Below are 23,051 nucleotides of genomic sequence, written 5' to 3'. Positions count from 1 at the left end.
GTTCTGTATTTGATTAATATGCATTTTACTGAGGCTCTGTTGCTTCAAATTATCCTCTATTGTGGTAAAAATTATTCTTTTAAATCAGATTTTAAAAATCAGCTCACTATCCCCCTTATTTTCCAGTCTTCTTCCTTTGTTATATTGACTATTCACTTTAGGTATATTTTTCTAAATATGTTTTAGTAAACAACAACAAAAAAGTTCATATAACTGCTACTTGTTGGTTTTATGCTTTATTGTTTTTATTCGGAGGAAATAGATTCATTAACGTTCTCTATGTTTTTATGAGCCCCTCTTATAACATTACATTAGAATGGGGGTGATAAAAATAGGACTCATCCCTTATGCGTTTCTTGTTATGACGGTGGCTGCCTGAACTGTGTGCTGCCAATAAGATCATTCTGCATATCTGAAAAGAGGGACATTATCAATTTTGCCGTGTCTGCTCTGGACGCTGGGCAGGTAAGCTTTAGCTTTTATATTACTCTGTATTTTCTCCCTCTGCTTTAGTGGTCCAGTAAGACCGTGCTATCCGCTCCATGGTGTTTTTTGTATTGATATTATTTTGTTTGTTTAGATTATATATTCCATGATTAAACAATGAGATCAATTATGCACTTTCATGAATTTTTAAGATTTTTATTAAAAAATATAGGAAGTAGAAATACCTAAACCGTTCCAAGTTATCCTCTTTCAATAATGATAAAATGTATAATGTATGTATATGTATGTATGTGTGTATATATATATATATATATATATATATATAAAATCCAATTTGGCACTGGCTGGTAAGGTTTTACTTTCTTGGGCTGACACAGCATACAATTCAATGCTAGCGACCAACTGCAGTCTCCTCCTTGCTAGGCATCGTACCAAGTGATTAACATGTAAAACCTATAACATTTAACTCTCAAAGAAGCATTTTAGAGATTCTGGAAGAAGAGATAGCTACACAGAGATTAATTACCTTGCCCAAACCATAGCTGCAGAAAGGCAAGGAGCACACGAGTACATACACACACACACCCCCCACCCAGCCCAAAGATCCAGCTACTTGTACTCTTGGTAATTATCCTATGACTTTCCCTTACCATCTCTACTGTAGCACAACTAAGAGTAATTATAAAATAAATTTAGAAATTTAGCCTTGGGAGTTTTGAACCAGTAGATTGCCATGACTGGGAGAAATCAATCTTGTTTGGGAAAGTAGAGTAGATTGCAAAATAGCTGTTAGAAAACAGAAACCAGAGTTTCCAAAAGAGGTATGAGTTTTTACAGTGATGAAAATGTGCTGCAGTTATAAAATGATTTTGACAATACAAATATCAGATTAAAAGCAGTTAAGTCTACCGAAATGCAGAGAATCTATGGATTTTTCCATCTTTTTTTCTTTTAGCTAAGTAAAGAGTAAATTAGAACTTGGTTGAGGTAATTTTAGGTAAGTTCTACAGATATTTTATGTCTTGTTCACAAAACAGGAGGTTCTATAGGATCCTCTCAGAGATGTTGATGTACGGATTATTCAGTGAGTTTCAGTGTTTTGTCTAAGGATCAAACCTTCTATTAGGTAAAAGACAAAACAAAATATGACTTTTGTCTGTAAACCATGAGCTAAATAAAGTAGGGCAAGCTTCCTTTATCTCCAGCCTAACCTCCATTCCAGGGCCGCCCCACAGAATCTCAGGGCTCATAACATGCTTTGAAAACCACCACCCTCTCTCCTGGCCCTCTTGATTGATAAGAAAGTAGTCATCCAAAGAGGTTAATGACATATCGGGGTTTGTAAAACTAGGTGTGGCTGCCGAGCCAGGGCTAGAACTTATGCAGTGTCCCCACTGGGGATGGCCCTGGGGTACATAGACGGGAAATTGTAGAAATTCCACAGATTACTAAAGAAAGAGGAAGAAGAATTAAAATACAGTAAGAATAAGTCTCAAAAAAAGCCCGGTTCTTGTATAGAAAGCCTTAGAATTCTACTAAGATAACTAAGGTACACAGATAAAAGAGATTCTGATGGACTGGAAAGATATCTCTTTTTCCTGCAAAGGTATATCAAACTATGTCATCTCAAGCCAGACCATGCTGCAGAGCAGTACATATTTTCATACTGATTGTTTAATAGGTACATGGCGCGCATAAAAACACCTGCAAAGATGCATACCAAATATTAATGGCAATTATAGTTAAGAATTAAAACTGGAATCAGGGATATTGTGGAAGATTTGTGAACTAATGCACTCCATGCCCTGCTTGATTTTTTACAACCATAACATAGAATTGTAAGCTAAAAACAGTATATAGTTAAAGCAACACCAGAAGATGGGTAAGCTCAAATATAACCAATAGTACCTTTTTCCTCTTGTTTTCTCTTTTTCTTCCTGTTTAGATTGACTTCATTGATGACCTGGAAGCTGATTTTGTTTTTCTGATAAGAATGATGGACAGTTAAAAAACAAAAAAAGGACATGAGACTTGCAAATTAATGCTGATAGAATGTGAACAACATCTCTGCAGAGCAAAGATGAAATCATTCCTCTATGTCCCCCATTTATTTTGCAATCACATGATCAGCTGCTTTCAACACACTCTGTGTGTTTCTCTCAAAAAGAAACAGGCAGGCATTTTGGCAATGCTAACCTACTGGAGACAATTTAGGCAACTCATCTTGGAAAGACTTGCCGAGTAGAATTTCATCCCTGTGTGTTCAAGTGTGTGGGAGCGGGGAGGTATTTTTTCTCTTTGTATCATTGTATGTTAAATAGTTTCAATCCTTAGCGTTGCATTTCTTTCTTCCTCCCCCATTTTGTTCCTTGGCCTTCTGTGTGGTAAGCGGAATGAAGACCTCCCAAAGCCACCTTAAATTCCCTTTTGACTTGAAAGGTAACACGTTCACAGGATCTGGGAGTTAAATCGCACGTGGCATCAAGATGGCGAGCCAGCTGATTTTATAATGTAGAGATTATTCTCGATTATCCTGGTGGACACAATGTAAATAACAAGGGGTGTCCTTAAATTGCAAGATGGAGCCTGAAAGCAGGTTAAGAGGAAAGCAGTGTGATGTGACGAGGACTCTACCTACCGTTGCTGGCTTTGGAGGTGAGGGGAAGGGGCCATGAACCAAGGAATGTGGGTGGTTTCTAACCTGGAAAACAGAAGGAAATGGACTCTCCCCTCGAGCCTCCGGAAGGAAGGAACCCAACCCTGCCAACACGGTGATTTCATCTCCATGGAGACCCATTTCAGGTTTCTGACCTCCACAAACCAGACAATACATTTATACTGTTGTAAGCCACCCGTTTGGGGGGTAACTTGTTATGACAGATGGAAAACAGCCTGCCCGTCTCCTCATTGAATCTTCCCCGCACATCCCAGCCGACCAGGCTGGTTTGGGTGCCTCCTTTGAGGTCTCACACCCCCACCACCCTGGCTTGGTTTCTCCCAGGGCAGTGGTCAAACAGGAGTCTGAGGATAAATCCTCGCTTGTCAGAGCCTCCATCCTCTAATCTCCTGAATCTCTGAGATTACTGCACCCCTAGTTCAGGGTTGCTGTAAAAATGCACTGAATGTGACTACTGGTTACTATGTGCAAACAGTCATTCTTACTAATATAATTTTACTACAAGGCACAGATATAGGGTATCTACTGAGAGTACTCTAGGAGCTAATATGTGTCTACCATATGCTAGATTTTGCTGTGTTATCTTACATAGATTAACTTCATGTATATGAAACAACCCTGTGCAGTAGGTACTATTATTAGTACTATCATCATCATCCCTGATCTATTTATTAGGAAATCAAACTAAAGCACAGAGAACTTGCTGACAGACTCCAAGGTAGGATGCTTTACCCTCTCGTTTGCTACCTTGGCAGTTTGCCTCTTGAGCCCGAGTACTTAATCAACATAATCCGACAGCTCTTCAATATGTCTGTATAAAGTCTACCCCCATAAATCATCTGTGACGCCACAAGAAGAGACCTTGGCTAAAAATGTTAAGGTTATCATACCTAGACTGACGGGTCCAGGCAGGGGAGTGGATGAAAGCTGACATCATGTCGCTGCAAGGTATGTATATGTCAGCATGGCCTCCAGCCCAGGATTTTATGGGATAGTTTCCTCCTGCAAGAGACGCACAGGATTGAAGACGAATCATCCTACTGTATACGCTCGTTTTCATTTAGTAGGAATCCAAATTCATGGTGTAGGATCTTAGGATGAGACGAAGATGCCTTGGAGGGATGTTGACGTGCTCTTGGTTTTAATGGCTCCAGAGTCACAGAAATGCGAGGACTCACACCGGGGTCGTGCTGGATCCTGGGTACTGGCTTCACCAGACACTGGCTTTGAGGCTCAGGGGCCCAGACCTCAGCTGTTGCGAATACTGTTTGTGGGCGGCTTACAGCACATGCTTCTATGGAGACTGTCTCCCCAGGCTTAAGCCCAGATCCCATCTTACTTTCTGTTTTGCTGAACTAGAGCTATTTTGCTCCAGTAAAAGCACGTCATTGACTATTAGCTCTTTTTCTGGATCACTTTTCACTGTTACATACATGATTATCAAGTGACAAGAAAGAGGGAGGAAAACGTTTCTCCAAGCATAATCAAAGTTCTTACTTTCTTGACCCTAGACTTCACAATACTTTCTACCAGTTGCATACGCTCAGATTTACCATTTCTAGATTCAGATGTTTAACAAAACTAACATTATTTTTATTCAGTGATTGGAAAGAGAACCTTCTAATATTTTCTAGATGAAATAGCTGAACTATTTGGAAGGCAAAGGGTTACATAACCTAAGTGGCAATGATATTCCAAATAGGCTGTTAAATCAGGGAAGATAATTATGATGTATGTCATATGCCCAAATAAAACTTTCCTGGTGACAAAAATAGTAGCACTATCCACTCTGATTGTGAAATCTATTTAACTTTTCTTTGAAAAGCGAACATATGAAAAATTTTGCCTGGTACCTACTTGAAAATTAAAACAAAACCCAACGTAACCATAAAGATTATAAACTTGCCAGATTGGTTTCTTCAGAGAGACATTCAAGCAAACATTGAATATGCATTCTCATAAGACAAACTCACAGAAGGAGACTCCAAATGCCGGAGTGAAGGTTGTCTCAGTTCACTGCATGTGAACAGAAAAGAACTGTTATAATATTCATAAGCCAACGTTACACAGAAGAGGAGATTTTTTTTCCCAAAAAAGCAGAGCACAGCATTTTATAATGCATCAAAGTATTCATATAGAATGTATTCATATTCAATAGCCTAGTTGTATTTTATGATTAAGATAATATAAGACTTTGTATGAATGACATTCTTGACTTATTTGAAGAAAATAAACGTTTAATGGCATGAAGGCATACAATATAAGGACACATTTTTTAAAAACAGCTTTTTCTTGGAGATTTCAAATTTAATGTTATAAAAAAAATCTATGCTGGTAAGAAATTCCAAATTTTACCTTAAATTTGGCGATTTAATGTCAGTTGTCTGTCTGCTTTCATCTCCCCACTTCTTTCAAGAGGGAAAAGGAAACACTGTATCTGTAATTGCATCATAATCATTAAAACATCCTGAAGGGAATGGACGAGGATGTTCTGAGTCCTTCTACAGTCTAGATATTTTCAGCCCCTACAGAGACGAATTATAGGACGAACTATCACAAAGAAGGCAACTTTCAAAGTTTACGTAACAGCTATAGAAACCAGAACAGTTTCAGCTAAAAAAAAAAAAAAAAAATGCCCCAAACATTCCACTGAACTATGTCTACCCTCCTGAAGGTGTACACGAATGCCTAGCCGTATCTGCCTCCATGGCTGTGGCTGTTTCTGTCTATATCTACGAAATTTAGTTTTTTGCCTTATAAAGGGAAACTGATTCCTACTTGATTGTTCATATTTAATTTGAAATTTGGGCCTCTTCATGGAAATAAAGTATCTATTAAAATAGTGAAAATATTAAGCAAAAGGTGTAGAAAATGCCTTTAAATTTACTGACACTGATAGTGTCTCTGAACATGCAGAATTTATTAATAATTTATATAAAAAGAAAACACCAGAAAGTCTAAACAGTAGGGATGTGAGTAAATATGTAGGCTGTAGTAAGATTCCATGTTAACTCAGATTTAAAAGGTCTTCCACCCTTTCAGAAGAGCATAAAACATGGCTGCTTACTATTGCTGATAATTGAAAATATAGACTAACAGACAAGTAATTCCCGATGCTCACTTAGCCAGTGGCTTACTTACTGTCTCAGAAACTTTCCCAGAGGTGAAGCCAAAGCACAAAAGGGTCTGAGGTAACTTCTACCTGCCTTATTCCTCGTCATTCTTTGATTTGAAACCCAAAGTTCAGTGTGACGGTTTATAGGAAAAGTGTGGCTAAGCAAATATTCTGCACAACAGCAATGAAGAAACATCAGTCTCCGGAAAACCCAAAGGCGGTGTGATATTTTCCACAATGATTATAGAACACGTTGTCAGGAAGACACAACCCACTGAAAGCTTTTCTTAGTTACAAGCTGATTAATAACATTTAGAACTTGAGGCAACATGTAAGCAGTGATTTGTAAACCGCCACCCGTGGACGGAGACGTCGTAAGTCATCATTTGGGGTGCTATTCATGGTGAGCCATGAAATTGCACTGGAGACACTTCAAAAAGCCAACACATTTCTTTTCATCCAAAGGTGACAGCAGGTCCTGACGCTATATAGCAGTTTATACTTTGGATCTCAATGAAGGTACTCCCAGGGCACTGTTTCCCGGAGCCACCGTTTAAACAACACCATCAACGTCTTAAGTGTACGCGTTTAAGCAAGGCACGTCACGTAAGCTCAAACACGGTGGTATTTATGCAATATTACTAAGGTCTTACAGGTCTTAGTAAGTAATGAATACAAAGGTAGCTATGTTCCAAGAAGTTTACAAATAGTTCCTCTCAGAGATAGTACAATTTTGTGCTTGGCAAATGGAAATCAATAATACTGATTCAATTCTTTTTGCTCCTACTGTTAACACTGGCTAGCAAAGGTTTATTGCCCGCCCCTTAGGTGGGTGATATTTCTAGATGAACTGAAATGCCTGATAATTTCTTTTAATATATTTGCAAAGCTGAATTCAGCCCTATGATTCATTGTTAACTGCTTCAGAACACCACGTGAGAATTTTTAAAATGAATAAAAAGTCAGTAGAAAGGAAAATTCAGAGCACGCCATTTGTTAGAATCAATTTTTTTTGTGCAAGCATGGCACTTCAATCTCAATAGTGTTCCAAAGCCTCCAAAGCTTCTAATGATGGTGATACACGTATTTTTCACTAAAAAAAACAGGCCAAGGGATAATGAAACCATAACTTCAAAACACTGCAACAGATATACAGTAGCCGCATGCATACTTTCTGTAAAAGAATCATATATTAAACTTGAGTAAGGAAAAAGAATTTTTAAAAAGTGAAGGAGAAGCAAAGAAATATGAAATATTACAGAATAACACTATTGAAATCAGCGTTTCATTAATCCAACTTGAATAAACTTAATTCCTTTCTACAACTTAATCAAGAAAGCCTTGAAATGACAGAAATGTAGAGAGAGAGTTTATAAGTCAGTGAATCTAGCAAAGCCAATCTGTTCCTTTATGTAAATAATTACATCAGGATCAAAGGACTTTTCTGACTATCACACAGGTGTGTGATTTAGAACATTTTTAATAGTCGTTAGATGTTTACGGAAACAATTTACACATGCATAAGCCCATTTCACGGTATATTTACTTGCAGTTGGCTTCTATTGGGTGGAAACAGGAAATCTAACACTCTGAAGTTCGTTTTTATTTTTCGGCTCTTAGAGTTAATCTGAGGTTCTAGTGATAGGTAAGGTTGAATACAAAGCTTCATTTTGGCTTCACAGACCCTTTCAGTGTTTTTCTAAACTCTAGAGCGTCTTCCAAACATCGCTTGGAACCAGTGAGATAGTCCTACCTTCCTGTTTTACTAGTGGGAAAGCTAAGGACCAGAGAGACTGTGACTTACTATGTAACTAGTAGATGAGCTTCTGAGGTCCAGCATCACGATCCTTCCACTTTGCCACTGAAAAACGTATTTTGACCCTTATTCTTATTGCACTTCCCTATGACTATGTGCCCTTTCTTAGGATATTTATCTATGTTGTTAAGATCTGTATTTAATTCCAATAGACTTTAATTGCCATAGACTAATGTAAAACAAGAAATGAGAATTTGTAAATTTAAAAAATTAATACCTTCGTGGAGCGGGGGCTTTGTTTTGTCTCCTCTTAGTATCTAGAATCATTTCAGAGTGGGACGTTTCAATCTGTAAAACAACAACAAAAACCTTTACATTACATATTTAGTTTATAAATTTAGACTTGTTCAAAAGGACACAATCTTACAGAATGTATTAAAAGCCATACTCAGAAGAAAATCAATAAACTTATACAAAATATTTTAAAAACCCAAATTCATGTGTACTTTGTTTTCTATATACAGATATATTAAATGACAAACTAAATAATAAATGATAAACCAGGGGAAATTTTGCAACACACAACACAAAAGATTTATTGCCTTGATTTGCAAAGAGCTTAAACAAAACAATAAGAAAAATAAAATTATATAAATGCAGGAAAATAAACACTAATGGCAATATTATAATGAAAAGATGTGGTAACAGATTCTCTAATTTGAGTGGGTCTGTATACGGCTGAAACAATAATTTGATACCACCTGGTATCAAAGTGTCCATAATATCTATACTACATAATGAATATAAAAACATACATCAGTTGCCTAGTAAATCAAGGTTGGAAATGATCCAGCAGTTTCAACTGAGAGATAGCTACTAGCAGGTTGGAAAATACTACATGTATGATATACAAAGACTTCACATAAAAATGACTTTTCATAGATATGTAAAGATATGCAATGGCTTTTCCTAGAAACTGCTCTAAAAGGTTTAAGCCATTAAGAAGGAAAACTGAGATGTCTAAAGATCACATGTATTTAGAGAAACAAGTTTAGTAATTCTAAAAATAGAGTGCTTTTACCTGCTAGTGTGTGGATTGCTCTTTCCCAGAATGCATCACCTTTGCAATAAGTCCTACTATGTCCAAAATATTTAGAATTTTAATACAAGTTCATCCCCTACTCTGTATTTCCTAAACGCTAATTCTGATTTACTATTCTCATTATTCACAAATTTATCAATGTCTAATATCCCATAAATTGATTGGCTATTTTATCATCTGTCTTGCTCTTTAATACATATTATCATGGTGTAAGGAATCACTAATATATCCTAAACACCTAAACAGTGACATGTATATGATATGTACTCAATAGATACTTGAATAAATGAATCTAAATGAATCTGAGTGACTTTATCTTACTTAATATTTGTAGGATATTCTACTAGTAACAACATGCTAGATTTCATCATGATAAAACTCAGTAAAGCCAAATCACTTGGAGTGTTAGAAAAATCTTTCTCAACTGAACTTTGATAGAGTAATTATTGAATACCAACTACCATATTAAGGGCATCTTATAGCTTAAGATCGCTTACACGATGATCAGTCCTTTTCATACTCTGCACGGACTTATACTCCAGTAAAAGATGGAAAGGCTCACCAAATAGAAACATTGATAGTATTATGAAGTTCTCACAAAGACATGGACATGGCCACAGGACAATTTTTAGAGCTTTGGATCAAACTTTAAATTAATATTGAAATTTGTTTATTTAACATTTCCAGAATAGCTGTTAGTTTGTAAAATAACAAGTGTGGTTCTTTCAGGCAGGGATTAGATGTTACAGAAAGGTACAAAATGATAATCCTAGGAATCTTCCTAAATTGGCGAGGAATAAAATGAGTGCGCTTAGAAAAGAAATGGTTAGTTTTTTATACACTTTTTCTGCCATGACCAGCAGATCTTCCCTGATGTGTTTGAAAACCATAAAAACTGCAATGTTAAGACACAGCTACTAAGGAAGGTAACTGAAAAACTAATTCTTAGGTGTAATTATACTATAATTTTTTGGTAAATATTTCTGAACCAAATTGATATTAATGAGTATAAATACCATAATTGTAGGATTAACAGACTGAGTATTTTGATACACCTGAGTTAAAATACTTTTAATAGACAAGTATTTGATATTTATTTAAATCAGTCATATATCAGCTGTATTATATGTAATTATATAACATATTAGAGACAAGTCTAATCCCTACATAAAATAATTGTAGATAAAAGTGCAATCATTATTCTACTTGCAGTTCTAAAGATCAGTTAAATTTAGGGGAAAAAGAGATGTCATTCTGAATTGGTTTTGGGTACATTGCCATTTACCTGGGACTAGATATTCATTGCTCATGAGAGAAAAGTTAAAGTATTTACTGTTCATATGGCATGTATGGCATGACAATAGCCTTTGTGATCAAGTCTTTTTCTTTAGAATGTTAGAAAAGTAAAGCACTACATTTCTTTCTAACACTACAGGAATAGTTCCATTTAGTAGAAGTAATCAGTTCTATTGAGAACAGAATTCCCAAAGATAAAACTTTGTATTGAAATTTTCAACATTAAAAACTGGCCTATTTCTAGAGAAGTTATCAAAAACATTTTGGAGAACAGTATGGAGGTTCCTTAAAAAACTAAAACTAGAGTTACCATATGATCCTGCAATCCCACTCCTGGGCGTACATCCAGACAGAAGTCTAATTCAAAAAGATGCGTGCACCCCAGTGCTCACAGCAGCACTGTTTACAGCAGCCAAGACATGGAAGCAACCTAAATGTCCACTGGTAGATGAATGAATAAAGAAGATGTGGTATGTATATATATATATATATATATATATATATATATATATATATATATATATATATATACATACAATGGAATAGTACTCAACCATTAAAAAAGAATGAAATAATGCCATTTGCAGCAACATGGATGGACCTAGAGATTATCACACTAAATGAAGTAAGTCTGACAGAGAGACAAATATCATATGATATCACTTATTTGTGGAATCTACAAAAATGGTACAAATGAACTTACATACAAAACAGACTCACAGACATAGAAAACAAGCTTCTGGCTACCAAAGGAGGAAGGGGGGGAAGGGATAAATTAGAAGTTTGGGATCAGCAGATACACACTACTATATACAAAATAGGTAACCAACAAGGACCTACTGTATAGCACAGGGAACTATACTCACTATTTTGTAATAACCTATAATGGAAAAGAATCTGAAAAAGTATATATATATATATGTATGTATAACTGAACACTGCTGTACACTTGAAACTAATACAACATTGTAAATTAACTATATATACTTCAACTAAAAAAAATTAATAAAAAAGATGGGGTAACACAAAGTAGACAAGTTGCCTAATGGAGATCTGACTACAGTCCTAGGTGTTATCTCTTTATTCTGTGGTTCATTTTGGTTAGTTCCTGCTTTTGTGGGAATTTAAAAGGCATTTAAAAGTAGCCATTAATAGAATCTAGAAGGACATGGGATAGCACTGCTGAATCTATTGGTAGAAAATAAATGAAAGTTTTGATTTTTTTTTTTTTTTTTTTTTTTGCCTCCAAGAATAAACTCAGCATATTTGGAATGGGGTGGGAGGAACAAAGCTAAACAATATTCCAGGCATTTTTCTCAAATGAATACATGGTCTTGAGTCTTTTTAGGGAAGTTCTGGTAGCAATGCTGTCATAAAGTAATGGCTCAGGATTGCCTTCTGTAAATAAGGTTTGGCTTGGATTTCTGAACTCCACTCAATAGTAATACAGTTGCTAAAATAAGCTCAATTTCAGCCTTGGGACATAGTATTTGTGCAAATTATTTATTCTCCTCCTAAAACTTATTTGGAAAAAAAAAAAAACCTGCTATGCCTTATTCTCTTCCCCAAAACCTCTGATCCAATGTTGTTCCTATATTCATGACTGAAATCATACGAATATTTACTGTAATGCCTCGTTTATCTGCAATTACTAAGGAAGAGTTTCCAATGTAGAGGATTCCCTCAGAATCAATTCATCTCAAGGAAGGGGCATGAGGAATAAGGGGAAGGTAGATAAATTGATTCCATTACTCTTGCCATTTGTTTATTGCAGGCTCTGCTGCAGCTGTTCTTTTTCCTCAGATGTAAAGATTAATTTTAATGGACTAGAACATCAACCTATTAATTATATAATTTATTAATGTATGTATATCTTTTCTGTGTCTCTGTGGTTTTGTTGTGACTGTGAATTTTTAAAAATTTCAATGTAATATTTCTCCTATATACCACAACTTCACATTTCTGTCCTTTCCAGTTTGCATTTATTTTATAGCCTACCTAATTATATGTAATGATAATAGCAAGTATCAACAAGGAATCTTCCCTCGCAACATCTATTTTAATCCTCAAATCATCCGTTTTAATTAAGCACTATATATATATATATATATATATTTTTTTTTTTTTTTTTTTTTGCGGTACGCGGGCCTCTCACTGTTGTGGCCTCTCCCGTTGCGGAGCACAGGCTCCGGACGCGCAGGCTCAGCGGCCATGGCTCACGGGCCCAGCCGCTCCGCGGCATGTGGGATCTTCCCGGACCGGGGCACGAACCCGTGTCGCCTGCATCGGCAGGCGGACTCTCAACCACTGCACCACCAGGGAAGCCCTTAAGCACTATGTTTTGATTTGAATATTGAAGGTCACATAAGTTATTTGCCCCAAATCATGCAGGTGATAGTGACAGGTCTGGAATCTAAACTCAGGTTATTTGAATACCGAGTTAGTGATATAGTCAGAAGGGAGAATTAATAGTATTGAGTGGGAGCTGAGAGAACCTTCATAAGGAACTATGAGCGCAGGAAGTGTGACTGCAGCAGAGGAGATTTTGGCATTACCGTCCAGGGAAGGATCAGTTGAGCTCATCCGTTTCAAGGTAAACTAACACTCTAAGAGTAAGTCTTTGGACGGGCGAACATGAGTGGTCACAGGGAGTTCAGAGACGGCTTTATTTCTTGTCAAAGGGAACTTTCAGAGCAGATGAGATCGTGTTAGGAAGTCATGGTCCTACTGAAATGCTCTCTGGAGAAAAGTTTTCTTTTTAAACATTTCTTTCCCTCTTGTGATAAATGCAGAGAACAGTTGTCTAGGGAAATCCTGCTAACAGTCTTCTAGTAGGGACCTGCTTACAGGGAATACATGCTGAATTAGGTCAGGACAAGGTGCAGGTCGAATTCGTAAAATTTGACGGAAAATTAACTCAGTGTTTCCCAATAATGGGCCAGTTCTAACTTTGGAGACCGGATCAATTACTCTTCTCCAATGTGAAACTTAATAAAGGGAAACCGCACTAAAATGGGGTTGGGAGGCTAGAAAGGGGAGCTCCCACGTGGTGCCACGTGACATCAATTCTAGGAAGAGTCGTCAATTACAGGGCCCAACAAGAAAAGATGTACATTTTGTCTCCTATAAGAAATCCACTACCCCGGCAACTCAGCCAATAAGAAACCATCATCACCCTGTCTCTCTTTTCCCCAGGGGACTTTCATTCAAAACAACCCTTCTGGGCTTCCCTGGTGGCGCAGTGGTTGAGAGTCCACCTGCCGATGCAGGGGACACGGGTTCGTTCCCCGGTCTGCGAAGATCCCACATGCCGTGGAGCGGCTGGGCCCCTGAGCCATGGCCGCTGGGCCTGCACGTCCGGAGCCTGTGCTCCACAACGGGAGAGGCCGCAACGGTGAGAGGCCCGCGTACCGCAAAAAAAAACCCCTTCCTAACTTCCTCTTTTTTCTCTATAAAATGTCTTCTCCTTTGTTTGTTGGACTTGCCTATAGTTTTCACTATAGCATGCTTGTCCCCAATTGCAGTTCTCTGCTATTCCCCCCAAAAAACATTTTTTACTGGTAAAATAACTGTTATTTTTAAGGTTGACACCAGTTTAGATAAACTTTATTACCCCTCATGGAGAATGGTGATAAAAACTACATTCGTCTGTGTTAGGTCGTATTTACTTTGTACTCACAAAACTTCCTTAAAGCCTAAATTGTTATATATTTTCCATGCGCTTGTCAGGAAAGTAATTTAGATATAGGGATAATAAAAGTAAACTAAAACATACACTTCAAGTTTCTCCTTAGAAATGTATTTTTTAAAAATCCAACAGCTATGCTCAACAGCGCTTAGAAAATAATGTGTGCACGATGTACCTTAAAATTCAATGAAACTTCAAAGATAAGATGGATCAAAATAGGAAAAATCAGAAGCAAACAAAATACAATCCCATTTTATGGTCAACGTTGGAAAGTATTCATGATCATATTTTAAATATTTAGCATTAATGAGTTTTGGTAGAGACTCTTTCTTTATTAAGAGATATATCAGGTTAACTTTACCATTCAATTAATGACATTGACACACAATCATTAGATTCTGCTGCCTGTATCGATTCAGTTTTTGAAACAGTGTGCCTCTAGATATAAAAGAAGTTCAGTGTAAAAACATGATGTCAGAAAGCAAAAACAATGGATCCCACTGGATAAGTGGATAAAAAATCTGATCATTTTTGGAAACCATAAAATTTAACAACATTACCATATTGTAAGTGTAACAAAGAATGACACGTGAAATCCTGCACACGGTAGGGATGGTTGGGTGGTAGAGGATGTATAACGTCGACCACGAGAAGCTACCTCTATTTTAGTTTAGTTTCCTTTAAATAACGACAATAATAATACTTATTTGATAGGATTAAGGAAAAGATTAAATGACACAATACATGGAAAGCACCTAGAACAGTGCCAAGCAGTGTGTAGGCTCAATAAAGATCACCATCATTATTAAGCTCTCTTAAAATGTGCTTGCTTTTGGAAACATTTTCCAAGACACATTCTAGCTATTTGTAGAAATTTAGTACCAATATTTATTTGAAAATATTAAAGTATACATAGTATTTTCCTTTTTTCCCCACTTGCTTATGAAACATTTATTAATTTTATTTACAGGACATGGCTAACGTTTAAAACCCACAGGATCTATTATTAGTTATACCATGATCCTTCTGGAAGCCCCCATTACCTGCACAGACCACAGGGAGAACTCACCAGCTCCATCTGAGCAACTCTCTTCTCAGTAGTCAATGAGCACTAATTCGTATGTGATGCTATACACTCTTTCTTCTCTTACTCAAAAACAAACAAAACCCAAAACCAAAACCAACCCCTCCCCCTGAAAGAAACCACCCTCTAAGAAACTAAAGAAAAATAAATACATGAAAGCAAGCCTGGGAAATACTCCCTGGGCAGATCCCGTTTACAATAAAACCCTGCCAACTAAGCGATGATAACGAACTAGACCAGTTAGCAACCGAGAGACCCCAAGATTGCCCAGTGACCAGAGTTCATCAGCCTGCGCTTGAGGATGCTGTCAATGACCTGATCTGGGTGCTATACCTCGACTCCTTTATAAAGTAATTATTCCCACCCCAGGTCCCTCGGCTCCCATGTCACTGAAGGTGCATAGGAGTTATAATTTTTGTCCCATTTTCCTACCAAAACTTCTAATTTTTCAACTCTGAATCGGCGCAGCTATCCACCGTTTCTGCTCCATACCCAGACCCCTGCGGACTGTGATTAAATCACACAATTGAGCAGATCGGTGTCATCAGGCTTTCTGGGAACCCAGCAGCAGCTGGACTCCAACTCTGCTCAGTAATATTGTTACGCTCATTGGTCAGCTACCTGGTGCAGCTCATCACAGCAATGATTATGATTCTTCATCATTCCCCTCACAAAACCGACCCTGCCATCAGCCACTTCTCTCTGCTGATCATCTCCCCTCCTTTTTCGGGGAGAAAATTGAGGCTTTTAACCTATACTCAAAACGTTTGCTTTTCTACCGACTTCATACAGCGCCTAAGTATCTTCTCATATCTCCCATTAAGTATATAGATATAGCCTTTTTCTAACCTAATATCCCTCTTTAGCTACTGTTGCATCTTGCGCCTTCCTTTCGTAGCCAAGCTGTTTTGAAATAGGGTTTAACTTCACTAACACACTTAGCTTCCCCCTTTTTTTTTTGCGGTACGCGGGCCTCTCACTGTTGTGGCCTCTCCCGTTGCGGAGCACAGGCTCCGGACGCGCAGGCTCAGCGGCCATGGCTCAGGGGCCCAGCCGCTCCGCGGCGTGTGGGATCTTCCCGGACCGGCGCACGAACCCGTGTCCCCTGCATCGGCAGGCGGACTCTCAACCACTGCACCACCAGGGAAGCCCTAGCTTCCCATTTTTAATTTTAATCTACAGGAAACTGACTTCTACCCCCATCAACTTCACTGAAAATGTTCTGGCTAAGTTCTTCTTCAATTACCTTCTAAATGCCAAAGCCAAGGAAACGTCCCCAACTCTCATTTTACTTGAAGTCTCTACAGCACTTGTATTTATTCTTAGAAATATGTGTATTTCTACCATAAAGATTATGCTTTTCCATTATAGAAACTTTCAACTATATAAAAAGGAGGGAAAAAAAGAAAAACATATATGCATAGCCTCACCACTCATGTTAAAGCAGTGTTTAACATTGTCATATCTTTTTTTAAATAATTTTTTGAAATAAATTTATTTGATTGATTGATTTTTGGCTGCGTTGGGTCTTTGTTGCTGCACGCAGGCTTTCTCTAGTTGCAGCGAGTGAGGGCTACTCTTCGTTGGGGTGCGTGGGCTTCTCATTGCGGTGGCTTCTCTTATTGCGGAGCACAGGCTCTAGGTGCGCAGGCTTCAGTAGTTGTGGCATGAGGGCTCGTAGTTGTGGCTCTTGGGCTCTAGAGCACAGGCTCAGTAGTTGTGGTGCACGGGCTTAGTTGCTCCGCGGCATGTGGGATCTTCCCGGACTAGGGCTCAAACCCATGTCCCCTGCTTTGGCAGGCAGATTCTTAACCACTGCACCACCAGGGAAGCCCTGCCATATATTTCTTTCCAGGATTAGTCTGATGTGTGTATAGGCATGATGTACGAGTGAACATTATGCTTTTTTTTTAAACACAGTATCATAAACATTCCTCCATGTTAATAACTAATCTTAAGAAACAATATTTAACTCTATATAATTTTCCATTATATGGAAAAACATTTACTTAATTCTTTCACAGCATGTAAATAATGAGGTATATTCCTATATTATTAAGTATCTTTGAAAAACTTAATTTGAATGGTAGCAGAGGATTTTGTATTATGGTCATATAATAATTTAGTTAATCTCCTTCTGCTAGATCTTTAAGTTGCTATCACCATTTTATTATTATAAATAGTGCTGCAATGACTACCACAGCATCCAAGATCATCTTGAATCTTTTATTTAGGTATTTGCTACCTCTTAGAATGTAGACTTTCCCATTAAAAATTTTTTTGTGTGTAATTACCACATAGAATTTCTCCTTATGTCTCAAAAAAAAATCTTATTGGAATTTGTACCTAGCTGACAAGACAGCAGGGAAAAGCATTAGGGTTAAGGGGAACAGCTAAATATTGGGATCTATTATTAAGGAAGAAGAGGACTAATGCTGGAGGAAATAATCAGTTTACATACAACCCAAATGTAAAATTATGAAATAATTTATTTAAAAAAGAAACAAACTGGTAAGGATGGTTGTTTTGGGGATGAGAAGAGTTAGAGGGATAGAAAATTAGAGAGGTTTCTGGAAGAATCTTATTTAGGAGATACCTTTTTCTTTGTCTAGGTTTTTTTAGGTTACAGAGGTATTTTATTATATCAAACAGAACTTACACATTTGAAGTACTGTATTTACCTTATGCAGAAGTGAGGACCATTTGTGACAGTACTTTAAGATAAATTAGCTTAGACTGAGGAAAAAATAGGAAAATGCTAAATAAACAGCAAAGCCTTCCCAGGCTTAAGTTATCACAGACAAAACTGGCTTTTTTTAAAACTTAATCTTTTAAAGATTCACAAAAGGCTGAAAATGACTATTTTGTTCAGTGTTATTCGTGACTTTTACTAATTAAGTCTGCCTTTGCTACTAAGCAGGAAGGTAGCATGGAGAAGGCTGACTGTCAAGGGTAAACAGAGATTGCAGATCATTTAGTTTCCGTCTCGCTCTGAATCTTACCCAAATAATTAGCAGTCTCCACAGCTGGACCAGAGCACCAGGAGAAAGGACAGCCTCTGTTGGGTGTGTGTGGAGAAATTAGATGGGAGTGGGAGAGACAGCAAGGAGAAAATCGTATTTGGACATAAGTAAAAATTCATACCTGATTTAGCTCCTGAAATCATACTGACTTCAACTGTGAAAAAGCTGTGCAAAAGAACAAGTTTTCATTTTCTACTTACGTATATAAGGGGCTAGTCTAGGAAGATAGATTCTTTGATTAATTGATTGACTGAATGAACTTAACCTAATAACTTTGGCCTCAACTTCTATATTTGTCGCAAGCCCAGTTTTGATCTGCTAGAGCCTATACTTTCTGAGATCTTTTCCAACCCAAAGAATATAATTAAGGAGATTTTCTGAATCCGTTATTTTAAGGTCCCCCAAGAGGAAATGTTGTTATACTGAAAGTTTTGATTGAAACACCCAGATATAAAAGACACTGTATAATAAAGTGTGTTATGAGTCAGATCAAGATGCAGATATCAAAGCAAATGCTAAGAACTGATACTCTTAGTGTGAGGGTAGAAAATGGATTTTAGTTATGTAGAAAGAAGTTTTATGAAGATAAATTCCTCAGAGAAATCTGCATCATTTGCCCCGCCCACCAACACACAAGAGGAAGGGAGTGTGACTTGATAAAAGTTTGTGTGGGGGGGAGATGGGGAGGGACAGCCTCTTCCTCCTTTCTCTTGCGGGTATAAGGCAAGGCTTCAAGGAAACTTGATTCATACTTCCTGGAAGGGGGAATCATGGTGGAATGGGATCTCACTCCTGCCATGAAACCTAGAGGTCTACAAAAAACCCCACAAACAAACCAACAAACAAAAAATCAGATAGAAAGAAAGAAAAACAGAGATCTATCGTAAAGGCAGAACAAAAAAAAAAGGTGGCTACGTAAGAATTGCCCTGCACTCTGGTTGAGTAGGAACACAGGACAGGTGACTGTTTTTCATGAACTAGATGCTGTCCTTAAAGTAGGGAGAGTCAGGCTGGATCTATTTGGACACCTGGACCGGTAAACCACCTGGGAAGAAGATGGAACTCGAACAGAGAGTCTGCGTGGCTTGAATTTCCTGAAAACTAGGGGTCCAGAGAGGAGTGGCAACGGATGCCACGGAAAACATCACCCGGATGCCAGTTAGATGCAACCAGCAGACTGACAGGTTGCGGGGAGCCTGACGAAGTTATGAAAACACCCACACAAGAGAGAGAACCTGCTTTAATATCTCCCAGGTCTAGAGAGAGTGAAGCCAACTTACAACAGTGCCAGTTAAGCAGGAACTTGCCCATCAGCACTCCCCCAATCCCCGCCCATCAGATACTGCGGCCTGAGAAGCAGCAGCTTGTGGGTGTGTGGGGGGAGGCGCAGGTGAGTGACAGAGAGGAGGGGCTTCTCTTTCTTGCTCCTATCACAGATTTCCATTTCTACCAGCCCGCCTGAAGGAAGCAGTCAATGCCGGCGGACATGTTGATTACTATTTTTCTATTTAGTAGTTTTCAGTGGACGCTTAATTCCTAATTGGAATTTATGTTGTTTATAACGTAAGGGAATCAAAGGAATTTCTATTATCTCCGAGTGAGAAGAAAAGTCTGGGGTCAAGATTCACATATACCTAAACTTCTGGATGCCTCAGCTGCACCAGCAGCTTTTAGGGCCCTGGAAATGATCTGAGATAATCATACGCTTCTGTAAAATTTGTAAAAGTAAGGCATTTTAATTACAACTTAAGACTGGTTTCTCTCTCCAGTTCAATTTCTCTCTCTTCTCCTCCTGTCAGGGGACTTTGAGGAGGCTATAGGCATTCTGAAATATTCTTAACATTCAGTGACTATTGGTATTTTCCCAGCATTATCAATCATACCAAAATGCAAAAAGGACCGTAAGGGTAAACCATAGAGAAAGATAAGATTGATACAACACTCTACATGAAGAACAGTTTTTCCCCCCAAATCATATTCCCAGTAATATGAAATACTATTCTCAGTAACATTTATAGAATATCAAAGAGGATATACAATGGATAAAACAGATATTCTCAAGTATTTTGTGAAAGATGTTTTTGAAAAGTCACAGTTACGAGATGCTGAACAGCCTATTTCATGACTAACACTGTCAAATAATATTTTGTTTGTGAACTGTTTTCAAAAGGACAGAAATCATTTATGTCAACTGGGTCCTAAGACCAGATGCATATGATGAGAACGCTCAAAAGTCATGAATATTCCACAAACTAGAAAGACTAGGTTTACTTGGCTTGCACATAAATAAACAAACATACACAGACTGGACCAATGTTTGGAAGTAAAGAGGAAATATTCAGCATTATTTTGAGATGCTAAAGGATTCTTTGCAGTGATTCAACTCTCAGAGAAAGAAGTTTTCCCATTAGAGGTCACGGTGACAAGAGGCGTTCTTGAGATAACAGAAATGTCATGAAAATCATGGCACTAACTGCAGAATTTGATTCATTTTGCACTAGTGCTTGAGGAAAAAATTAAAGTGAGAAAAGATCAATGAGATTTATTTATCAAAAACATTTTATAAATAATTATTGAAAAAAGAGAAAATCTGGACAAATGGAGATAATACGTCAATTTAAAAAAATATGGAAGATAAACCCTACTCTATTGTAGACTGTTTATGAAATGTGGCAAATACCGAACAGCTGGTGATTATTGGAAGCTACTGCTGAAAGGGAAACACTATGAATTTATTTTTAAGGTTTTTTCCCACAAACAAAACCATTTGCCACTTCATTCAAAAAAGTGGAAGAGTATGGACAGTTGTAACCTCTGGATGAACAGCAAATAACTGTTAGAATCCTGAACAAAAAGGGCTGCATTCGTGCTTATAATAATATCAGGGCTTCCCTGGTGGCGCAGTGGTTAAGTATCCACCTACCAATGCAGGGGACACGGGTTCGAGCCCTGGTCCGGGAACATCACACGTGCCACGGAGCAACTAAGCCCGTGCACCACAACTACTGAGCCTGTGCTCTAGAGCCTGCGAGCCACAACTACTGAAGCCTGTGAGCCAGAACTACTGAAGCCCGCGTGCCTAGAGCCCGTGCTCCGCAACGAGAAGCCACCACAATGAGAAGCCTGTGCACCACAACTAGAGAAAGCCTGCGCGCAGCAACAAAGACCCAACGCAGCCAAAAATAAATAAATAAAATAAATAAATTTTTAAAAAGTAAATAATATCATTATACGAGCCTAGGTGACATCAGCAGGAATAATGGGATAAATTCATTTAAAAATCTTCTTCTCCATAAAAGAATGAAGACGCTGGCAAGAATCAACAAAATCAAGTTTTTCAAAACTTGGAAATTAACCAAAGCAGTAAATACAGGGGACATTTATTCAAGAAAAACAGCTGAACCTCAGTAAGTACAGTCAGCTTTGTCCCATTTTAATTTTCCCAATTCCCGTCCCTCAGATGGAGGTGGAAAGATCACTACGCTGTGGGTAGGGAGACCTCTTCCTCCCTGGCACAGGAGACTCATTAGAATTTAGACGTTCAACGTCCCCAGCTTCATTAGGGTCTTCCTACATGTCCCCTTCCCAACTTACAGGACCTCATTCTTTCCTAGTGAATATCCTCACTTTATCAGTACACACCCTCTGAGGCTGGGAGCTCAATTTGCATTGTAATTCCGCCAACTGCAGGGGCTCTGTGTTTGACTTTCAGCAATTTCAGCCCCGCATACAAGGTCTCCTTCAGGGAACACACAGAAGCTTTTAGGTCATTTATGTGGTGTTTGAGCTGGGAATTCGAAGCCCTGAGCTCATCCTTTTCTTTCACCCACTTTGTCCAGTGACATTAGGAGCGACCAAACAACGTCATTATGTTCCTTAGTTTTCTAATAATGTTTGAAAGCATCATATACGGAGTCACTTAACTGCTTGATTAGGAGGGTCCAGTGCAGGTACTTTGCATGTTGCTATACAGAGTTCATATCATGGATTATCAGGGCTCTCTTTACGGCTGGAACTAAAGGCATTGGCATCTTTAAATCTAATCAGATTAGGGAGCCAATTCCAGAAAACCCAGAACCAGCTCAGAAAATTCATCCTTAAGTTCCCATTCCTCTTCAACACTTCTGGTACCAAAATATGTATTATTCAGGGTTTTCCAGAGAAATCAAACCAATGAGATATCGATCCAATCAGATATAAATAAACAGATAGATATTTATGGTGAGGTATTTGCTCACGTGATTTTGAAGACCGAGAAGCCCCATGATCTGCTGTCTGCAAGCTGGAGGCCCAGGAAAGTCGGTGGTGTGGTTCCAGTCCAAACCCAAAGGCTCTGAGGACCAGGGGATCCAATGGTCTGAGTCTGAAGAACTGAAAACCAGGAGCACTGATGCCTAAGGGCAGAGAAGAAGGATATCCCAGCTCAAGAAGAGAAAACAAATCCACCCTTTCTCCACCTTTTTGTTCCTCTGGGGCCCCCTGTAGATTAGGTGATGCCCATCCGCATTGGGGAGGGCAGTCTTCTTACTCTATGGATTCAAAAGCTAATCCCTTCCAGAAACATTCTCACAGATGCTTCCAGAAATAATCTTTTACCAGCTCCCTGGGCATCCCTTAGCCCAGTCAAGTTGATGCAGAAAATTAACCACCACAATGTCTGTTGTGAAAAATGATGATTCTTTCATACACAGAGGATTGTGTTTTCAAAAAGGAAATAAGCACCTTGTGGTGATATTGTTGCTGTTAATAATAATCACAAGTGAAAGATTTCCTTCCTGAGAGGAGGGTGGATCGGTCTTGAGGAGGCGCACAGGAAGAAGCCCTGGTGGCAAGACCCAGACTCCTCCATCTAAGTTCCCAGGC

Source organism: Stenella coeruleoalba (assembly GCF_951394435.1).
Source record: "Stenella coeruleoalba genome assembly, chromosome: 20".
NCBI lineage: Eukaryota > Metazoa > Chordata > Mammalia > Artiodactyla > Delphinidae > Stenella > Stenella coeruleoalba.
Note: the sequence above shows the minus strand (reverse complement) of the source record.